Source organism: Myxocyprinus asiaticus, chromosome 50 (genome assembly GCF_019703515.2).
Source record: "Myxocyprinus asiaticus isolate MX2 ecotype Aquarium Trade chromosome 50, UBuf_Myxa_2, whole genome shotgun sequence".
Taxonomy (NCBI): Eukaryota; Metazoa; Chordata; class Actinopteri; order Cypriniformes; family Catostomidae; genus Myxocyprinus; species Myxocyprinus asiaticus.
In genome coordinates this window covers 9,934,782-9,947,322 of record NC_059393.1, presented here as the reverse complement: position 1 = coordinate 9,947,322, position 12,541 = coordinate 9,934,782, and the positions used below count along the sequence as shown (strand labels likewise).

Sequence of the window (12,541 nt, the reverse complement as noted above, 5' to 3'; positions counted from 1 at the left end):
TCCAACAACATTTACAAGCTTGTTCAAGAGCGATCATATCATGCGGTAGCTCAACTGATAGAGTGTTGCACTTGCGATGCAAAAGACTGGGGTACGAGTCCTGAAGAGCACCCAAGATGAAATGTGGGCAGAGAATGTCACAGAACATTTACATTTATGCATTTGGCAGACGCTTTTATCCAAAGAAACTTACAGTGCCCTGATTACAGGGACAATCCCCCTGGAGCAACCTGGAGTTAAGTGCCTTGCTCAAGGACACAATGGTGGTGGCTGTGGGGATTGAACCTGCAACCTTCCACTTACCAGTTCAGTGCTTTAGTCCACTATGCCACCACCACTCCAGACAAAATGATGTGGTTGCTTCAGCAATTGCATTTTTCATCTCACATTTGCTTTTTATGACATTATCGGTGAAATTTAGGGTTAAGGTTTAGGACAGGGAGGTAGGTTTTGTTGATTTAAAACTTGAAAGAGTATTAACCTTAAAACCTCATCTTTGGGGGCCTGGGTAGCTCAGTGAGTAAAGACGCTTACTACCACCCCTGGAGCCGTGAGTTCAAATCCAGGGCATGCTGAGTGACTCCAGCCAGGTCTCCTAAGCAACCAAATTGGCCCGGTTGCTAGGGAGGGTAGTCACATGGGGTAACATCCTCGTGGTCGCTATAATGTGGTTCGCTCTTGGTGGGGCGCGTGGTGAGTTGTGCATGGATGCCATGTGATAAGATGCTCGGATTGATGGTCTCAGACGCAGAGGCAACTGAGATTCATCCTCCGCCACCCGGATTGAGGCGAGTCACTAGGAATTGGAGAGCGCATTAGGAATTGGGCATTTCAAATTGGGGAGAAAACATCTTTTTGGGATAACATTTTCTATGCTTTTAGTGCCACACAGTGCTCATTTCACCACAGAAATGCAGCATTATGTATAAAGAACCATGTAATATTTTGCAAAACTGTTGCCATGGTCATGTAATTTTTATGAGATCAGGCAAATTTTCTTTTTTACAAAAATGTTAGCGAGAGGCCCCTTTTTGACACATTTGTGTATAGTTATTTTGAAAAGAATCAAGTCATGCAATTACTGTGTTTTCATGATGGATTATCACGGTCACTTCAGAGTAGTCATGCCCATTCCTTGGCTAAACAATCTTGATTCATTGTTCTTTTTCAGCAAATCAATTCCAGTAAGTACGCAATAACCTTGGCCTTTGGTTTACTGCCACAAAGGCCCTTTGAAGTTGCCTTCGTTAAATATAGATGAAGACACAAACATACATGCAGCTACACATACACCAGATTACCAGATCCACTGCGGTACCATGACCCATCACGGTTAACTCAGCTGCAGCTGGTGAGAGAAACACCCAACTGGACACGCACACACACAATAATCCCACCCTCAATATTCTGTGTCTCTTGAGTTAACAGTGTTTTCAGCATTCTACAGCAGTGAAGTCACTCTAGACAGACTGTATTGAGTGGGAGTGAGTCCTACAATGCAGTCAGGCTCTTATTACATTACATGACCACAAAGCAGGGTTTACTTGAGAAAATTTGTAGCATAAATGTTGATTACCACAAAAAATAATTAGAATTGTCCCTACTTTTCTTTATAAAAAAAAAAAAAAGCCAAAAAAAATAAATGAAGGTTACAGAGTGGCACTCTCCCTTAGGGGGGAAAGAGAAAGAAAAAGTGGGAAGTGATCCAACCGCCATGTGTTTGCTGTTTTCACAAGATAATATCTGAGCCCCAGAGAAAAGCCATCTGGGAAAAAATGTGAACGCCCCCTCAAATGCTACATCTTCGGGAGAAAGATATCAAGGAGATAAGGCTACCACAACTTGCACATCTCCACAGAAATACATCTAGCACAAAAAAAAAAAAATTCATTTCAAGTTATTGTCTAATCTGTAAAAGCTCTAGCAGAGAAGCTAGACAACTGAACAGATAAAGAACAGTAAAGCCGTTTGGGATGTTTTTTACAACCCAGCCAGAGAATGAGGCAGCAGAGAATGACTTGTATGGCTGATGGGACATTACAGAGCAACTCTGATCGGTTCAGTTAAAGGCTTTAGCAGACAGCAGTTTGTATTTGTTCGCTGTTTAAAGATCTGTCCAGTCTACTTTAACACATCTACACAAAACCTGAAGCATTGGACTGCTGTCCAGACATTATTCACCTCTCATTAACATATAAAAAAGCAACAAACCAGCCAGACAAAAAAAACAAAAAAAAAAAAAAAAAGAGAGTGAGAGAGAGAGAAGCAATCATTGCACTCTGAAAACGATTGCTCACTCTGCGTCACTGCTTTAGAATCCGAACAAAACAGTGAGCGAATGATCTGAAAGTAGCCCTCTTCTCTTGTAGTCCCTCATAGTGCTTTTTCAGACCTAAATCCACATTGCTCACAATGAATTATGATTTAGGGGATTCAATAACAACAGAGCCCAAATCCACTTTAGCAGTAACCCTGATTAGATTGGTCGCATTAAGTGGATTTAACAAAAATCTCATTAACAGCAAATAAAGCGAGACTTAGACCACAGCAACAGATTATTACTCCTTAATATTGTGCTTTACAAGTTGGAAATACATGTGCTCTAAAAAAAAAAAAGTAAAACAGAAAACCAAAAAGACCCCTTTAGACTACAACCACTTTAATCTGGATACATTTGAAAACACTTTTCGTTTTGAAACGCTCTCCGTCCACACTGCCATTTTCCAAAAGTTGCATGTCCAAACTAAAACATCTGAAAACACTCAAATCCCCTTATTGTGCACGCGAGAGAGAGAAGAAAAAAAAAAAAAGAGTGGTCTGAAACGCAATTGTCCTTTTGCTTCACCGCTGGACAGCAGATCTGAGTAAACTTCTCGTCACCTTTGAAGAAATGCAATGTGAAGGTTGTACAAAGTAACATTTATCTTTAACAATGCTATCAAAGTGGATAGCTGGCACAACACCGGTGCTATATTATAGGCCACCATCTTGATACGTCATCATTTTCAAATATATCCATTTTCCCAGTCCACACTACAACCCAAATACGGCATTTTTTAATATATCCTTTGGGAGAACGTTTTTGAAAAGCTCAATTTTTGCTGGATAAAAATGCAGTCTCCGTGTGGATGGCAGGCCAAAAAAAAAGACGTGCTTTCAAATGTATCTGAATGAATGTGGACGTAGTCTTAGACCCTTAAGACCCTGTGAAGTAAAAAAAAAGATTGTCATTTTTTTCATGAAAAGGCACATTTTGTTAATGTCATATAAAGTAACCCTAAGAAAACGTCTTGATATTCTTGACTCAAAAAAAAAAAAATCATGAAAATGGTCTTTAACCTTTTTTTTTTTTTTTTTTTTTTTTATAAACACATTTATGGCATTAAAAATAAAATATGAAATCAAATTGGACACAAATATTACAGTTCTACAAACTAGTGATTTAAAACTAGATTTTTTTAAAGACTTTTTTTTTTTTTAATCACCTCGGACAACCTTATTTTTCAAATGACAAACTGAATTGCAAGAGAAATAGGTAAGGATGTAGCTTGAAAGCAGATGCAGTTGATAATTTCCGTCTTGGTTTTGGGATTTTGGAAAAACCCTAAACCTTGTCTGTAGAATTACAGTGTTTTGTCTTTGCCAAAACTCTAAACCCGGGGGCCTGGCTGACGCTGGCTGACGCTGGCTACCACCCCTGGAGTTCACTAGTTTGCTAGTTCGAATCCCAGGCTGAGTGACTCCAGCCAGGTCTCCTAAGCAACCAAATTGGCCCTGTTGCTAGGGAGGGTAGAATCACATGGGGTGTCCTCCTCGTGGTCACTCTTGGTGGGGCGCGTGGTGAGTTGAGCATGGATGGCGCAGTGTATGGCGTGAAGCCTAGACACGCGCTATGTCTCCGTGGCAACGTGCTCAACAAGCCACATGATAAGATGCGTGGGTTGACGGTCTCAGACACAGAGGCAACTGGGATTCGTCCTCCGCCACCCAGACTGAGGCAAATCACTACGTGACCATGAGGACTTAAAAGCACGTTGGGAATTGGGCATTCCAAATTGGGAGAAAGAAAAAAAAAAAAACCTTTAAACCCTAATAAGTTAGCAGAACTAAAAACCAATTGAGGCAATCAGTTACATAAAATGTAAGTTAATAACCTCCCAAGTTTAAGTTAAAGGAATAGTTCACCCAAAAATGAAAATTTGCTGGTAATTTACTCACCCTCAGTCCATCCAAGATGTATTTGAGTTTCTTTCTTCATCAATGACGTGCTTCCTGCCTCCTCCTCCACGTGACGCGTGACCTTACCAACAAGCTTACGTCATCCCTCTCATGAGTGCGTGTCACAGAGATGTACGGAAGCGAACATTTGTAGTTAAAAAGTATATAAGTATTGTTTTGTTTCTAAAAATAATCAATCGTTTGTGTTCAGAAGAACTTTATTTGTCGACTGGAGTCGAGTGGATTATTTTGATGCACTCTAAATATGCATTTTGGACCGTCAAAAAAATGGAGGACATTCACTTGCACTGTTTAATTTTAAATTAAATCCTAAAAGTCTTAAATTCTGTTTTGATGAAGAAAGAAACTGAGGCTGAGTAAAATATCAGCAAATTTTCATTTTTAGGTGAACTATTCCTTTAACAGAACTTTCAGATTTGAATTTTGTACTACACATGGACAAATATTAACTTGAAATATTGAGTATGCTACTTCATACATTTTGATAGCACTTAATTTTAAATTTAACTCTTTGGCTAAACTTAAAATTAACATGTAATCTCTACTTAAATACTTAAAGTAGAGGAAACCAAATTAGCTAGTACCAGTTGGTACAGTGAATGCTAGCATGCTAATTGGTAACACTATGCTTTGATTAGCATAGCAGTTGCTCAATGAGTACAGCAATATAGAATATTTTTAACTTGTACCTGTCCTCAAGCTAAGCTCAAGCTCCACTCTTCACCCCCAAATCTACAACATAACAGAATTCTTCTAAATAACCCAACAAAACATTAATCACTAACAAGTCTCCCCCTTTACGTTCATCATACACAGACACATTATATAACACTTAGCCTAATTTTAACATTTTCTCTCCCTGTCGAGTGCCATGCAAAGCATCCTGGGGAATCGAAATCTCTTGCCCAGTTTCAGTTAAATTTAAGTTCCTGTAAATTTAAAGAGACAAGTTCATTAACTCAAAACAATTTAGGTTCAAATGTTTTGAGCATTAGGGTTTACAGTGAAGCCAACATAATGACTTTCGTCAAACAAAATTCAAATACTCCCATCTGCCATTGGTCGCAAGTAGTCCCACCCCAAACTTACACCATTGGTTGAGCCATATAGCTGAAACATACTCTACGCAAGTAACTGAACGCATACGCTTCTAGCTACGCAAGCTTTATTTTGTGTGTAGTTGTGTTCCAAAATGTGTCAGACCGCAAACATGTCAGTATGCGTTGCATTCTCAACATTGCTAAAAGGAACGCTATAGTGGACATTAGTGTGACTGTGAACTCTTCGCTTCTACGGTGAGTTCTCTTTCAAGCCAAGTAATTTAATGGCAGAGCAACAGTTTGAAGAGAATATTGCTGTGCAAGTCACTTTAAGTCAATTTATCTATAGCAACTCACCTGAATAATAACCCATCTAATTTAATAGTACAGACATTTGAAGTAACTCTATTGCCCCCTTGAGGACTGAGATTTGTTACCACCACAGTACCGCAAGAACACACGCTATGCATGTTCAACCGGATCATGCATTGGCAAAGCGTTTGCAATGCGCTCACATTTTCATACACGTACTTGCGTTAAGTATGTTTCTGGCCATCCTTACATCTGGCCAAGTCAGGCCGCTCAAACAATCAATTTGCAATTCTGATTGGTCCCGCTAGTGGTACGCTTACACTACTTTAACTTTAAAGGACTGAGCAGAATTATTAGCTGTGATAAGAACAAATTAAAAACTAAATTTGAAATGAAATAATAATGGTGTAAATAATGTTACATAAAATATACCAAAACATTGAACTCTCTTTTTTTTTTTTTTTTTTACCATTTTTTCTTTTTTCAAAAATTGAAACAGAACTTCACATTTGGAATCAGCAGCAACTAAAATATATTAGTGTGGACACTATTAGTATCTCTAGGAAAACATTTCAAAATTTTGGTATCAGCATGTCATCAAGACATCAAGACATCACTTGTGTACTAAAATGGCATGTTACGCATCTATTTTTCATACTTTTTGCAGCAGAAGTGAGGGCCATTTTAAATACAGTGACTGTCTACACACTGTTCTGTTCCCCAGACATCCCAGTCGTGTCCTCGGATGCCCCTGAATTGCAACAACACTGTAACGAGAGCACCGTGGCTCGGAGCAGAATAACTGATCAAGAAACAAATCTCCTCTGTGTAAAGATCTCTGATTTTCAAAATGATCCTGAAACAGCACTTCAATGTTATCCAAATTATCTGCTCGCAAGAAGGGAATACAAACACCAAAAAAAAAAAAACAAGCCTTCACCTCAAGTCCAATTTATATGTTAAGACACCACAAGCCAAGCAAACGTACTCATAAATCTACAGGGCTTTAGTTGTGCTTCTTGTCTGGCAGAAATATGCCAAACGCAAAGTCACAAATCACACAGGGGCGGAGGCTGTATCTGAGTAATAGACTGGCATCTTTAATACTGTTTGTGAACAGTGTCAAGGAAACTACTCTGATTTGAAGCATTTACATTTTTTGGGTGAACTTTTTATTTTAAGGTTTGGGTGAACTAAGCATTTAAATTTTCTCTCTGAGTAACAGTGCTGAAGGAGTAGTAGGAACTGCAGCTATGTTAAATTAATCACAAGAGGATGAAGAAGGGAAAAAGCGAAAGGGAGACGGAGACAGTCAAGGGAGGCTATAAACTGCCGATTTTGGGTTTGTGGTCATTACATCCGTCAGCGTTTCCACGTCCAGTGCTATAAAACGTCTCGCCACTAAACTAAACTAAACCCATGCCATTTACTCAGAAAATGCCCATACTCCGCTTGACTAGCACAAAATTGTTACTTTCCAAAGGAGATGGCAAGAGATTTAATGATTTTCATTTTCATTATTTATAAACAATTATTTATGATTTTATATTACCCTCAAACCACATTTTCTGGAAGTTATGGATAGGCATTAGTTTCAAAGTAAGCTAACTTCAAAAAAACGATGCTTTTTTTTTTTTAGTCTACATAAAAGACAATCACATTTTTACCATTTCACATTATTATACAGAAAAACGAGTGGAAAAACGATGTTTCTCGTACCGCTTCGCATTTTCTTTCCCCCATAAAAGCAGATCCTTGTCCGTTGGTAGGCATGACTCTACCGAACACCAATAGAGAAGAATTAAATAAGTATCAAACTATTACAAGTATTGACATAATTGACTTTGCTTGAAAGCACAGACGCCATGATATCTTCTTTTATCCAAAACAGCGACGACACATATCCACAGCTTACAGTAGACTCACATTGGACTCAATTGTAACTGCGAGATTGGGTGAGAGATTCAGAGGGAAAGTACTATAGAATTCAGCGTTGCTCATGGCAGGCAAATGCACAAATGAAAATCAAATTGCGATTTTCAAGTAGCGTTTTAAATAGTCGAATAATTGGAGCAAAGAGAGTACTCGATTAGTTGATTACTCGTGCACATCCCTACTGGAAGTAGCGTATTTAATAAGCTGATGCATATTATTATATTCTCATATAGTCTTATTTGCATATGTAAACTTGAATCTTGTTTTTTTTATTTTTTTTATAAAGCAAAATTCACTTGTAGCACCCCTCCCTCACCCCAAGACCTTGTATCCATCTCTGAAACATTGCAATCAAAAACATCTCCAGATTCAACAAAAGGCCATAACTTGAGGGCTCGAAGGTGATGTGACTCAGGGTTCAGCTGAAGGACTAGCTGTATGAATGAATTTTTATTTTTATAGTCCTACCTGCTGGGAGCCCGAGGCTGTACCGCTTGTTTCAATCACACTGTGGAATCACCTGAAAGAAAACACAAAAATACACATGAATTAATTAATGAATGAACGTTACATTTATATAGCGCTTTTCTGACACTACACTCAAAGTGCTTTACACAGTGAACAGGGGATTCTCCTCAACCCTCTGAAACCGTACCAGTCACCTCTGTTTTTCGGAGCATGTGCACAACGGCAAGGCCAATTGTGGTCCAAATAACATGTATATATGCTGGACGAAGTCGAGATAAAATCACATTATCTAGGTCTATTGGTCCAAAATTGCAAAAACGTATCAGTCAGACAAAAGCATTTACACGCAGGGTCCAAATCTAACACTCGTCAAGCGCCAAATGCAATTAAAAATCGACGTTGGCAAGTATATGAAATGGTGGTACCTGCCAGTTGGACGGTAAAAGCCAGGTCTCCTAAGCAACCAAATTGGCCCAGTTGCTAGGTAGGGTGGAGTCACACAGAGTAACCTCATGGTCGCGATTAGTGGTTCTCGCTTTCAATGGGGCACGTGGCAAGTTGTGCATGGATCGCGGAGGGTAGCATAAGCCTCCACATGCAGAGTCTCTGCGGGACGAGCCACTTGATAAGATGCACGGACTGATGATCTCAGAAGTGGAGGCATCTGAGACTCATCCTCCGCCACCCGGATTGAGGTGAGTAACCGCGCCACAACGAGGACCTACTAAGTAGTGGGAATTGGGCATTCATAAAATTATTGGGCAAATAATAGTCGTTTACATGTACAAAAATATTAGAAAATAACTATGAGAATGTGGTGTTATAGATTATGCGTAATGTTTTATTTTGGAAATCCGCTGTAACAGACTATTTATTTAGCCCTCTGCACATTTCCATAATAAATTAATTTTGAGACCTACGAGATAACAAGCAGGTGTAATATACATTATGTAATATGTAACATTTTTGGAGCAAGGAGGAGGAGACAATTAAACATGGCTAAATCAGTTTACAGATTTAAAATACACTTCATAGTCTAATTTTTTTTATTTTTATAATTAATCCTTCAGCCTCGTCTGCTGTTGTTGAGGACATGAATAAAAACTAGGGCTGGGTATTGAATTGATACAGATTTCCCAATTCAATTAGATTCCGATACGATTCAATACCGATTCACATGGGTTTATTTTAGTTATAATGTCCCTGTTGCTTACATATAAAATAAATTATCTCCCAGCTAATGCTGTTAATTGAACAGGGGACTTTTTAACTGGGTACATTAGGAAAATATTAATTTTACTAATTATATTTGATTACTTTTTCATCATTTGGGTCACATTTTGGCTTTTTAAAAATGATAAATAAGTTATTGATCAATCAATAAATAAGATATATTTAATATATTACTTCTGTTACATATTTATTGATAAATTGCATAATTTTTACTATTTACAAGTATTTACACTGATTTGTTGAACACATGCTAAAACAGGTACTGTCTCTTTAACACAAAACTGCATTTCTGTAAACAGCACTTTTAAATGAGCGCATGTTAACTAGAGAGGACTCTAATGGCTTTACCTCATCTTTGCGATGCATGATTAGAATTAAATGTTTTTTGTAGTTGTTTTTGATCAACAACTGACTGTAAAGAACAGAAAGGTTATTAAAAGAGACATTATTCAATGACAAATGGGTTGCGTGGATCTCGTCTTTGGATACACATTACACGGAACAACTTTTACTCTCAACATGTTGCGAAAGGATCTCGCTGCCCAACACTTCATGACTAAACTACACAATTACTGGTGAGTGAAATGCAAACATTTAACAGCCAGTTGCCAAATATATTCACTTTAGTCGCATAGCGCAAAATTTGGTTGCAAATGTGAGTGATTTCCTCTCATTGTAGAGTCTTGCGCATTGAGTGAAAGATCGATCTTGGGATTTAAGAATCGATATTGAGATAATTCAAATGAAGATCGCAATTAATCGGAAAAACAATATTTTTACTCGCCCCTAATAAAAACAAATTATTTGAATAAAATGCAGCATAATCAATGGCAAGAGTGAACAGAAGAGAACAGTTTGAAAATAACTATGCTAGACTATGCATATTTCATTATATGTAAACGAACATGAAAACTTCTTTTTGGAATAAAGGTTTTGCAAGAACATGGACATTGGTTGAAGAATGGTGTGGATTTAAAGTAAACGCGGTCAATGAATGTATTTAACATGAATAACTGATGATGAGTTGTTGAATATGCTGCATTATATGGGCAGAAACAGGTAGATGCACCATACAAGAACATTTCATATGAATGAATGAAAAAATTAATAACTTATGCATACACTTTTATTGTATTCTGTCTCACCATATTAGGATATTTGTGGATGTTCTGTAGGTGGAGTCCATGTGCTCGTTCACATTCGCATGTTTTTAAGCTGAATTGCGATTTATAAATTGAGATGCATTTAGGAACATTTCTTCATGCGTACGGACGTTTTATAAATCGAAATGGAAAAGGAAAGGAAAATGCATGTTACATTCACATTTAAGATTATTTTACGAATGTGTTGTCAACCCCTGTTTTCTCTTTAAAGTAAAGACAGAAGTTAAAAACATAGTAAATATGTTTAGTAGTAGTAGTAGTAGGAGAAGTAGTAGTAACTGCCTGTTTTTTAATGAAATAATGCAAATACATACAAATTTCATGACCGGTAAAAAATATATATGGCCGGTAAATTTTCTCAAGTCACCGGCCATTGGCAGGTGTGGCAAAAAGTTAGTTGTGGACCCTGTTTACACGTGACATAGATAAACTTTTTTAAATACATGGACAGACAAAAAACAAGGAAAAATACCAACTTAAAAAATCACCAAATAAATAGAAGCCAGTTTTATTCGAGGCCTCCAATAGATCTGCATACAATGGAGGAACATCAAACAGAGATATTACATGGCAAAGAAAAAAGACAGCTGAATAGAACTGCTCATGTAAACATCAAAATACTGAACGATTCATCTGCAGTGATAAATGCTGGCAAACAGCTGAAAGCAAGCAAGCAAAAAGCAACTACGAGAAGATTTCTCTCAGGTTTATAACTCTCTAAATGACTAGGTGCTCTTCCTCCAACATCTGACGTATCTTGTAATCTCTTCAAATGCTTGGAATGTCTACACGAAAGCCAAAAGATTAAAATTTAGACATATGCACAAAAAAACAATCATCTCATACCATAGTCGTTGAATGCTAAAATATGGCTAGACATGGCAAAACTCTTTGAATTTTAAAATGGTAACTCCTGCCCATAAACCTAGCTAAGGTGGTTTGGTGGTTTTAGTTAGTGTCCCAGCCTGGTCAGTCTGGTCTGGTTTGCTGGTTTTAGAATGGTTTTGGGCACCTGTCATCCAACCAGGCTGGAAGACCAGCTAGACCCACTGAAGACCATTCACTACTGAAAATAAATATGGTAGAAAATAAGTATGGTAGGCACATTCAAGTCTTGTCTGAATTATAATTTTTATGCCTTGAGCCACCATAAAGTAGTAATTACCAGTCGAAAACTTTTTTTTTTCTTAAAGCCTTGACTTTGAGTTTGGGGCATGTCAATTAAAGAACTATGGCAGAAGCAAACTGATTTTGATCAGAAGTTGTAATAGTGAATGTTAACGGTATGGTTTAGTTTGTATGTATTTTGTGTACTATTGATGAACACTGATAAAGCTTGACAGAAAACACTAATCATTAAGCCAGTTTTTGAGACAACAGGCTTGCACAAACACACTACATTTCCCATCCTTCTTTATGACAGACCGCTATAGTATAAAGTTTCAGTTACACACCCGATGCATCATTCGCTCTGTTTGTTGTAATAGCACCAAAACGCTTCCGTCTTTCTCGAGAAGTGAAAAAGAAAGAAATATCAAACTGCCCATCATGTTCATTTTGTTCTGATCACATTATTATAACAACGACTTCTGAACTCGTAAAGTAGGAACAGTACAAGCGTGATAAATCTGTTTTTCCTGTCACTCACTTCAGAATGTCCAAGGAACGTTCACTGACCCTTACATACTGAGAAACCATAAGAGCTACACAGAGCACCATCAAAGAGCTCAGTCAGGGGGAAAAACCCATCAAATTGACCCTGTCTAGAGCCCTCAGGAAGCTTCGCATAATTTGATAACTATCTCTATCGTCTGTACCAACACATCTGCCTAAACACTGCTAAGGTCATTCAACCACACAGTGTGTAGCAGTAAGCCTGTTTTTTTATTTTATTCAAATGGAGTCCTTCAGCATTACAGTCAGAGCCAACCACAGAAATCTACAATGGCAATGTTAGTTCAATAAACTAAAAAAAATGTAACTACCACAGTGAGCAACCCAGTGTTAAACTTTGTCGAAATTACTGATGAAAAAGTTTGTTGAAAGATTTTCTTTTTTATTTGTTCAAAGATAACGAAGACGACAAAAAAAAGCCACATGACGAAAATCAAAAGATTTTAATTCAAGCATACTATTGACAAGAATAAAATA

General features: G+C 37.7%; 1 protein-coding gene across 2 annotated transcripts in view; it reads right to left on the bottom strand.

Moving 5' to 3' along the window:
- The window catches only part of add3a (adducin 3 (gamma) a), a 160,650-nt gene that overhangs the window by 104,086 nt on the left and 44,023 nt on the right, over positions 1-12,541 (bottom strand). For both annotated transcript variants that reach the window (XM_051694867.1, XM_051694870.1), the window contains exon 2: positions 7,995-8,046. The gene's annotated coding sequence lies outside the window, so the exon portion shown is untranslated. The remainder of the gene's footprint in view (positions 1-7,994; positions 8,047-12,541) is intronic.